Genomic DNA, 11,163 nt, shown 5'->3' with positions numbered 1-11,163 from the left:
GGAGACACGATGCAGAATTCTGAATTCCAGCCCCCCCCCCCCCCAACTAGCCCTGTCCCCTTCTATAAACCACATCCTGCCCGTGAATTTGGCATCAATTCACGGTCAGGATGCATTCCCCCTGTACTTTGGGCCTAGTAAATTCTGAACTGGGCTGATTTGTACTTCTCCCTTATTTATTTAGCTATTAGGGCAAGAGTTGAGGAAAGAAAGAAACTACTATTCACACAATAAATTGAAAAGAAAATATTTCCGTAAAATATTCATAATAAAAATTCAATCTTTCTAGTCACGACATCACATCAACAAGGTTGATTTTGGAAAGTGGATGAAAGGAACCTCATACCTAGTAATACAACAACAGAAAAATTAAGAGTTCAGCCCATAATCAAGCTATGACCAAAAGTGAGGACGAAGCGGAGAACATAGTAAACACAAAATTAAGGAGACACAAGACGTAAAGAACAGGACCAGATCTAATCTGAATAACTCAAGACAACCCTACAAAACCCAACCAAGAAATATGCACCAATTCAAAATAAACAAAACCGTGACAGCAAAAGAGTCATCAAAGCAAATCAAATCAAAATCTGGTCTTCACACCACAAGCAAGAGCATGTGAACTAAATCACATGAAAAAACCTACCCTTCCCAGAATTGACCAGAAAGAAAATCATCAAACGCCTAAAAGAAACCTCGAGCAGTGATAAAAAACGCGAAAGAGAAACCTCACTAAGGTTTCTCCACCTCGGCGTTCTTCCCCGTGGCGTCTCCATCTCTGGATTTAAACAAAACATCAATGATGCTTGGAGGTTCGGAAACTTTGGATACTCGTAGGATCAATTCAAAATCTGCTTCCTCTGGTGGTTTGCAAGTTAAGGTGAACGCCCAATCTCCTCCTAAGATCAATGCGACCTCTGTTGGTCTAACTTCAATGGAATGCTTGAAGATTGAGGGTGATACACCGTCCTCGCCACCAAAGACATATATTAATTAGTTACCTGATTGGAGCATGCTTTTTGCAGCCATCATGACAATCTTCTTGGCAGCCGAGAAGCAGTGGACGCTTCTTGATTGCAAGCCAAGACAACTCTTTCAGCTTAGTAAAGAAGAAGAAGATGGATAAAGTTCCTGTTTTTGCCACATGGAAGAGAAAAGAAGATGAACAAATAAAAAGAAACGATTGGAAGCCAAGACTATCTGAGAGATCGAGACCCTGGAGGCTCTGACATTACTGCAAAGAATAGGGTATCAGCCCGGCGAGATTCATTGTAGGGAGGTCGAGTCGGATGAGACGATTCTCCCTCTCGTTCCAGCACGAGATGTTGCAAAGGAAACCGACCGAGTTATTGGAAAAAATCCAAGAACTGAGCTTTCCTTGAGGATCACTGAGCGAGTTCTTGACGCCAGCAAGGCACTTCACATCGTCCTCTATAGACGTAGAGGCAAAAATCATGGCGGAGAGGAGGATAAAAAACAACTGGGATCGATCTCTCGATCTCACCATGGCGGCAACGAGTAGTCGAAGAACAGAAGTATGAGCGGCAAATTGACTTCAGTTCTGAAATTAGGAGCGAGAGAGAACGCGGGTGTGGACTGAGGAGGGAAGTGGAGAAATAGAGTGACACAAAGAAAGGTAGAGATGAGAGGGAGAGCGGGAAGACAGAGGAAAAAAGTGACACGCGTTATGCATGCAAAATGGAGGAGAGAGAAGTGATCGTAGCACTTGTCTCTTAGGCATTGTTCATACGTGCAATTCATTGACCTGATGCTAAGATTCCATTTGGCGAAAGGGGAGACCACCCCTTTCGCTTTAATATATATATATATATAAAAGATGCGTAGGTTGGGTGGAAGCTACTAGACAAGCAGTCTAGCGAAGGGGGGAGAGAGACAATTCAGGAATCTAACATGTGACAGTATTCCAAAGCCCGTGCCTCCAATCAGCAGGTGGCATCCGTATGGTGCAGAGGGCTTACCTGATTGGAGAATGAGTGATGTACATTTCAAGATGCTGTCAGCCAATCCGGGCTTCATCTGGTTGGCCACTCCATTATTGCATGTGGTTAAACCACTCTGCCCTTCTTTTAAGGGAAATGGGGATCAGCCGTGGCCCAAGATGGCCACAATTTTCAGTAGAATTCACCCCTCTTCTTAACCACATGTTTCCAACAATTGTTGTCCATCGATATTTTGCAAAATCTGGTTAATGAAGTTTAATGATGTTACCTACTCCCAGCCTAGTCCAGAATTAACAAATGGCCTGTTGATAGAATGAGAGCTTCAATTCAAGCGGTTCAGCTCGGCCATGTGGCTATAAATTTGGCCAAATCAGTTATCAGTTACATCTCCCAATCGCCACTTCTTTTGAAAAAGGCTAATAGCTGGAACATAGAGCTGATTAGACCTGTTCATGGCCGGGCCGGGATGGGCTCAAATCAGGCTTTCACTCTGTATTAACAGATTTTTTTAAGACTCGAGCCCAAACCTGGTCTGACCATTGGGCCTACAACTTGGGCCCGAGACTGGCTTTTATAAAAAGCCAAAAACTCGGGCCTGGGCCCAAAACCGGCTTTTATAAAAAGCCAAAAACCCAGGCCTGGGCCCGAAGCCGAAATTTAGTTTATTTGTATATATATTTTATAAAATATATGTAATACTGAGTCAAGTCAGACAAATCCCAAACCCGATCAGAAAAACAGCCCGAAATCAGGCCCACGAACCTAATTACATGACCAAGCCAAAATGACAACACTCCCCCTTTTTTAGAAAGCCCATGACAACATTGTGTTGTATTAGTTTATTTGTCTGCTGTGGTTAATAACTTAAAAATCAACCGACTTACAAAGAGAAGACCGCGCCACCACATTGTATGGCCTCATTGTGGAGTCATTATCCAAGTACGGTTTGTGGGTGGTGGTGGTCCCTCATCCCAAGCAGTTGGTAAACGTTCCTTATTGTCATTCAATCAAACATATCGTGATAGATACCACTGCACCAATCACGCATCTGCAGTCAGGTTCTGGACCATCACTTCTCTCTCCACGTTGTTCATGGATTTCATTTTACTTTTTAATCTATTTGTTTTGTTTGCGTCACCAAGAAAGAATAAAATAGTTGTCGATTTAGGTAAAGTATAATATAGCAGGAGAGCTCCGTCTTGGCCAACTACGAAGAAAAAAAAGAAGAAACTGTGTCACTATATTACCTGGAAATGTCAAAATTATGATTAAAAAAAAAGACTGTTCATTGTTTTCTATCTTGAGATTGAACTGGTTATCTTCAAAAAAAAAAAAAAAGAGAAAAACATGAATTATGATGAAGGAAAATAATAAATGAAAGTAAAGAAAAAGTTAAACAAGAATGTGTTTCAGATCTAAAGGTAGAAGACGATGGCTTCATAGTCTAGAATCTCAAATACCTCAACTAATTCAGTTTCAATGAACAGATTCTTCTTTTAAATGATAGTTTTGACATTTTCAATAGATAACTGACGGTTGGTTAACATTAACAGGGACCGACTTGACACTTCTCGAAAGATTAAAAAGGAAAAACAACTATAAAGCTTCGCATGGAATCATCAAGCAGAGTTGAACGAAATAGATCGTAGTAGTAAACCCAAAATAGAAGAAAGAAGAGTCCCTTCTTGGCCACCCATTGATGCTCCTCGTGGTTTTGGATTCTTATTGCTTTTGGTTATTTTTACGCGAAGATGAGTAGTGTCTCCGGAGTCCAGACCGATCAGGAAACTCTACAATCAAGTAATGGCTGGAGAGTCCTGATGAAGCCTGGGCAGAAGAAAGAGATCGAAGGCTGCTGTTGTTGCAATTTCTGTCATTATCAAGATACCACATTCAACTGGTTGTCTATTCCCATTCAACTAGTAGAGTTGCAGTGCCATTTATGGCAGAATCTTCAAGTCAAAGTCTCAAAGAGAAAGATGGAAGTATTGGTGGTGGCGGGGTCAGATCATTAGGTCAGCAACACAATCTCAATTTTTTTTATCGTATCACACCCCATGTTAAACTCTCGCACGTTGTGCCATATCAAATGAACGTAACCAAAAACTTGGGGGAGATACGACCAACTTAGCCGAATCCGGACTGAAAAAAGGGATGGGAGCAATGTGAGGTTGTTTAGTTAAAAAGTCTAAAGTCTAAACGACTAAGGAAGCTGCTTCAACTGGCAATTTGAAATAGTGAGCTTTACTCAACCAAGAAGTCAGATAAGGCTCAAAGGAGAAGAGGGTGAAACTATAACCGTTGAGTTAACTTCTTTATTGACCATGGACATGGAGCATCTCATTACTCATACGCACTTCAGTCCTTGTCTGTTGAAAATCCAACAAGGAAGAAGCAGAGTGAGATAGAGGATGCCCCCAGAAATTTTACTCTGGTCATCAACAAAATTACATGAGATGGTCAACGTTAAAGCTTAAAGCCTAGAGACGGGAAGACTAGCAGACAGCTACCCTCCAAAGAATGCCAAGAGATATATGCAAGCACGCGGACAGTGATAATCTATTTATTAAAATTCAAGTCTAAAAGTCTATTGCAACAACAGTATACAGAACATAAAAAATGTTGATATATTTCGAATTCTTCTTCTTTCTTCAACTACAGAAGTTCTTCCCCATCTAAACCATTTGTTGCATTGAGATAGATACACATCTGACGGATTACAAACATGAATACACATACATACACAATATACATACATACTACATTCATAGGTCTCACAGCTGTATGTTCACTTCATTCATAAAAGCACTGTTTCCATGTCTATGGATACTTTCTTCATGTAATATAGTTTCTGACAATTATCTTGATTACAATACAATAAACGATCATGGCAAGATCCATAGGCAGGAGGCTTCCTTCCGAATCACAAACCCCATATTTTACCCCATTGGATATGCAATGAATTACTACAAAACTGCACCACCTAGCTCATATACCTATACATACATACACAGTACAGAATCAGAAATAAAGGTAAAAACCCCAGAATACATTCAATTCAAACAAAAGAACCAAAGCATTACCTTTCATCAAGTTCCCTATCTAATGGACTAGCCATGGGCAGGATCAAGGGAAAGGCACCGGAAAAAAATATCCAGACTCTTGATCCTTCTCTTTCCAAAGTGACAACAGATATACGCTTCAAGAGTCACCATCTGCTGGTCTCCAAGAGGAGAGCGCATAAATGATCCGTCCTTTCCACCCCTGCAGGATCCATTGGCTGTCTTCATCAATCACAAAATCCTTGTGGTAGCTCAATTTCACCTTGTCCTTTGCTTTCTTCAAGATCTCCCGGTCCAATGGGAGCTGTTTGAACCCAGCTCTTGTAGTCCGGACCTGCCATTGTTTGTAAGTCTCTGGCCTCTCAACCCTCTCTGAGCCCTCACACGCTACGACATTCAGGGCCTCCCGTCCAAACATCTCTCTCTCAATCACTACCCTCTCTTCATTCTCTCGTGGAACATTTGTGTCAAGCATATCAAACAGAGAAGAGAAGTGGAAAAGAGCCTCCCGGAACCGTGTGACGAAGAAAGGGGCACTGTAAGCCCCATTCACAACGCCATGAACAAAAATGTCTGGGTTCATCTTCCTGATCAGATTCAGTATAGCATTCCTTGGACTCTCCACCACCACAGTTTCATCGAGCAGATTTCTGAACCGGAACAAACAATTGACAACAAGCATCTCATCTTTTTCAATCTTGAGATCCTCAATTTGAATGGTTTCCCACTTCTGTGCAATGGCATTATACTGAAAAGGAACACCAAACCTCTCAGCATAGTTTGCTAAGTGACGCCCTGTTTCCTCAACTCTCTCTGTTGGCCGGAAACCAGGTTGTGGAAGTTCTATCCCAGTTATTCGAAGATTGGGGGGTCCACCAGGTCTGTTTGAGAGCTGGTGAATAAGACAAGGCCATTGGAAACCATAAAGGATACCAAAATCTATGATATGGAGCCTTGTTGCTTTCTCAGACAAATTCAAAATTGTCCTGTTTGAGAAGAAATTTGAGAGCTTTTTAAACGGGCATGCAGCAAGATATAGTTTATAAGCTTTCAAGATATCAGCTGCAGATGTTCTCTTGGTTGAGAAGGCTGTGTAAATCTGGCTCCCAGTGCCAGCCATGCGTGCCTCCAGGCCTTCAGCAAAATAATTGGCCAACCTCTGGTTTCCGTCCCCAGTTCGAGAAGAGTGCTGCCTTATTTGCTTCAGCAGCTCGCATGCATTCTTTCGGTCATCCGCAGCAACAAATTGTGCACAGTGAATAAGTAGTGTCCTCAAATCCACTGTTTCCTTCTTACCAGCTTGTTTCTTACCACGGGATTTTCCACTGTTAGATACTTTAGAATGCCCATTCTGATGTAGATTCCTGTTTGCCTCATTCTGCAAGGCTTCTTCTTGCAAAGTAGGCATAGGAGCCCCAGCTTTCCCTCCACTACAGAGCAGTACCCTATCAAACTCTTCTGATCGTACAGTTTCTTCAGTATAAACTGCCGACTGCTTGTTACTCCTCCCTTCCTCTAAATCTGTATCCTCTGGGTGTGGATTTTTCTTTCCCCTCAACCCATTAGGTGAATTCTCCCTCTCATCCTTCTGTTCAACCTTTACCAGAACCTCAGCATCTTCCTTTGGTTCCCTAGGACAACTAGCATAGTTGTCAAGATCAATTATCAGACTATTATCATTAGGAAGGAACTTGCTAGCTTCCTCAACTCCTCTCCTGAATTGCCAAACAGACTCATTTTCGCTAATTATATCAGGCACCTGAACCACACTTACCGGGGACTCTAACAAACCATCTAAAACACTAGCCCCACTGCTTGAAGAGCTGAAAGATGAAGGGGAAGTTGACTGAGAGGTACAGCCAGGAAGAAGAATCCCTGTCCAAGTGGTCCTGCAGTCGCTGAGATCAGAAATCCATCTTGTATCAGCTGTGTTGTTGTTGCAACTAATACAGCAACTGCTACTACTGTAATTAATAAAATTTGCAGTTAAGGAATCATCTGAGCTTTCTGAGTTGTGACCAACATAAAGAGGGGTCTGAATGGGGGAAGGGGGATATTTCTCTCCAAGGATCTCATAAAAGGGTTTCTCAGCGGCTTGAAGAGCCGAAGACTCCTGGAACATGCAGGCCTTATCCTCCATGTCTTCTTCCATGAGCATTTGGCTTATGTACTTGAGCACTACATCCGAGAAATCCAAGTCTTCATGAGAATCTTCCTCGGGGATCAGGGTCGAAGCGGGAGCGAGATTATTAGAGTCGGGATCAGGTTGAAGAAGAGGGAGAGCCATGAAGGTAGGATCTACAGTGGTCTCATCGAGCTTGAGCCTGTTGGCAGTACCCTGATACGAAACGGGATCATCATTGAATGTTAATCCGTTCATAGAACCAGATAATATTCTGAGACGTGGATCCATGACCATCTAGTCCAAAGGACCACTTATACAGTGGACGTGGAGAGTCTCCGATCCAGCCCTAACGGATAATTAACTAATATATAGTTTCTTCGAAACAAGATGGATTTGCAAGTTTTTACAGACCAAGAACTTCATCACGTACCGGCTCCTCCTCTCTGCGTAATTATTCAAATACATATATTTTTAAATCCTAAAATATCTGAAATCTTCAAAGCTGAATCAACAAGTACAATAAAGTGCTAAAATCTACGCATATTTGCCGAATAGATGCAAAAGCCTGAGGGAAGAACCGAATCAAATCGACATGAAGTACAAGAGAAATGAAAGATTCTTAAACGTCAAAGAACCCGTGTGAACATCATGTAGAAATAATTAGCCATCGATCTCGGAGAAAAAATCGAATAGCAGAACAACTAATGACCAGGAAGAAGAAAAAAGAGAAAAGTAAAAAGCGGAGACGAATCGTACCTTTGCAAATCGAACCCTAGCACCATGCCACTATCCAAATAGGGAGAGAGGGATAGAGAAAAAAAAATAATACTGAGACTGGAGAATGGAGATAGTCTTCAGATGCCTCGCTCCTCTCTTAAAAGGAGTAGAAAAGCCTCCCTTACAGTGATGAACCTGTAAAGAATGACCAAGTGGCTCTATACCGTCTGTCGGATCTTTTGTCTTCAAAACATTACCTTACCAGCCATAATCTTTAATTGCGATGATTCCATCCGCTGGTTGGTCCATAATTCCATATAATTTATAAAAGATATAAGTAGTTAATTTACTTTTATTATAATTGTTCATCACTAAAAATAAAAAATAAAAGAAAACAATTGGTAATGAACTATTTTATTTCATCGTTACTATGTTAGTTCCAACGTATTGCTTTAGCATTATAATAAAATCTCGGCAACCGAGAAGTGGTTTAGTTGGTATATTAGCTGGTTCGTTTTAATAGATACGGAGATTCGAATCTTATTACTACCAAATTTGGGAAGAGATTAAATGTGGTGCCATGCTACTCATTACTCAAACGGCCCCTATGAGGATTTGGGTGTATCATTAAATACCAAAAATGAAACAAAAAAAAAAAAAGTCAAATATAACAAATGCCTTAGAACTGAGCCCAAAAAGGAGGCCCTAGTGGCTCTTTGGTGCCAGCCAGAGTGGACAGGGCGTCAATGACCATGTGGTCTAGGTAAATAATTGGCATTACAGATGCAACTTGAATCGGGTTGGTTTGAGAATTTATTAGACCCTAATCCGAATCCAATGTAATTGAAAATGTTCAAATTTAGCATTTCAATTTGCAGTCCTATGGACATCCCTCCAACTGGGGTGGTGTTTACCGATATATATTATTTTGTTTTTGGAAACAAAGTAACTGATTTCATTTCATGACAAAACTTATATGATAATGTTTTAGCTGCAACATATATAGCATACATAGGACCGATAGGAGTGATGAGGAACTTCAAAAAATACATGCTTTTTAATGGCGTCTACGGATTATTAATTGCTTCCTGATTTGCAAATTATAACCAATAAAAGTATTCAGATTATATGTGTAGAAGTGATTGCAACCCTGGATTTGATGAATAAAACCAACCTTAGGGATGAACAAAATGAATTTCCTTATGTATGGTGGTATGGAAAATAGTGTCTATATTATAAAACTAGGGATGCAAATTGAATTAAGTTGGGTTGAAATTTTGTTAAATTTTAGGGGACACAAACCTTAGCCCAGGAAGAAATTTTGTTAAAGCTTTTGTTCTTTTACAAATATTTCTGACTTGGGGCCTGCTTTTTGGTTGCATTAAGCCTGGCATTTACAACCCAACAAACTGAGCATTAACCTTCCAATAAGCAAAAGGGCAAGTAAATAGAAATGAAGTTCAAGTTAAATAAATATAAACTATGAGGCATATAATCCATTAATAAGGGACGAATGAGTGAGATAAGTACTCCAAATTAAAAAAAAAAAAAAAAAAAGATCTTGTTATGTATAATTGGAATTAGACCTGTTCATAGGTCGGATTCCAAAGGCCGAACCCAAAACATCATCATCCTACTTCATTAAAATGTGATTAGAAGGGCTAGAGGAATTAAGGGCAAACCAAAAAGAATTAGGATGGAAGTACTAAGGAATAATTTAAAGTGCTCGTAACTTAATGACTGACATGATTTTGAACAAAAGGGAATGACGCAACAAGGATTATATAGAAAATATAAGATATATTGAAATACAAAATGTCAACTATCGAAGGATTCCATTTTTATTGCGCATCATGTCCTCAAAATAGTAATTATAATGCTATCTTCCAGTGGTCACACTGTGGGATGGTAATTGAGAGTTCATTTTTGTTATTTTCTCTACTTCTTCTTTGTTTGCTTTTCTCCTCGACTGAAAAGCCTTGGCCCTTATGCTTGTAGTAATTAGCTGATTTCTTGATTCCATGGTGCTCCATTATAGAACAATCTGCCGTCTAAAAGACTGCATGGTCTTCGAAATTTTGTCATTTGTCAGAGGAAAAATCTATGGTGCCTGAAAGACATGATATCAAAAAGCCTTTGATCAATCAAAACCCCTGGTGAATTTTGTTGAAATTCCATTTGATTTGTTACTTCTTTTATGATGCCGGAACATATTGACACAAGTAGTCCATCGCCAAATTACACTGATTGGTAGTAATTCTCACACAATTTCATAGGCGTTTCGAACCATTGGATTTGTTTGAACAGAGAAACCGTGATAATATAACCTTTTGGCTTTTGAATCAAATGGGTTGGTTGGTCTGTTGGGAAGGCCAAGATTTAAAGTAGTAATATACTCAATATGCACGAATGGGCATTTCAGGTGTTTCAATACAACAAAATACTTTTTTCTTTTCTTTTTCTTTTTCAAAATTGGGCAGGGGTCACTCTTAGGCCTGCCTACCCCTTGAAAATGCCTAAATTCCGAAACTTTTATTTCCTTTCCTGCATTATAATCCCACTAATGTGATACGTTATACATAACACAGGGCGCATTATATCGAAATTTTGAACTCCCCTCACCCCTCAATGGTCCGGATGAGGTTGAGAGAATTTTCTCTCTCAACAAAACACGACCTTAATGGTCAGGAGCTCTATGTGAATTATCTTTGGCCTTGTATTTACATTGACATTCTTTGAAGAAAATGTTCTGAACTACATATTTAAAACAATATATAATTTAGATTTTCAAAGTATGGGACCAAAAACTTGGAAACTTATAAATTCGTATTTTGAATGTGCCAAATAATAAGGGCCATTATTCCCCACTTCAATTAACCTCTTGAGTGAAATTCAAGAGAATGTCATTGTGTTGGCATTTCAACATAATGAATATTTAGGTTGCATTTGGAAATGATGCAAATAAGTGTGAATGCAAATATGTAGATTGTAAAACGGTCCATATAAATTGTAAATTTGAGTTAATTTTGCACTTATAAATTTATCTTCTTATCAAACAGTTTTTTAGCTGTACTAGATACAAATACGAATTCCAATAAAACCTATGCATTTTTTTTTATCAAAAGCCCACTTGAATGCAAATTTACTTTTTTTTATTGATGTACTTTTACATCTTATTTTATCAATGTAAATATGCATTAATCTGTCATTTGTCAATGCATAAATGTAATATTTCCAAACACATGCAAAATTGAATCAGAGTGCAAATTTACCTTGAACCGGAATTTACACTCTATTT

General features: G+C 39.5%; 1 pseudogene across 2 annotated transcripts; it reads right to left on the bottom strand.

The window, feature by feature from the left end:
* Positions 1-4,565: 4,565 nt before the first annotated feature.
* LOC148870566 (scarecrow-like protein 14 pseudogene) lies at positions 4,566-8,160 on the bottom strand (annotated as a pseudogene). Of its 2 annotated transcripts, XR_016108123.1 has the most exons (3): positions 7,905-8,160; positions 5,045-7,591; positions 4,566-4,957 (listed from the first exon to the last, which is right to left on the bottom strand). The product of XR_016108123.1 is annotated as a scarecrow-like protein 14 pseudogene, transcript variant X2 (transcript). The 2 variants fall into 2 exon arrangements; XR_016108122.1 differs by having other exon boundaries at positions 4,566-7,591.
* Positions 8,161-11,163: the final 3,003 nt, after the last annotated feature.

This window comes from Nelumbo lutea, chromosome 2 (genome assembly GCF_056320005.1).
Source record: "Nelumbo lutea isolate HS-2025 chromosome 2, American lotus-T2T, whole genome shotgun sequence".
Taxonomy (NCBI): domain Eukaryota; kingdom Viridiplantae; phylum Streptophyta; class Magnoliopsida; order Proteales; family Nelumbonaceae; genus Nelumbo; species Nelumbo lutea.
This window is presented reverse-complemented; position numbering and strand designations above follow the sequence as displayed.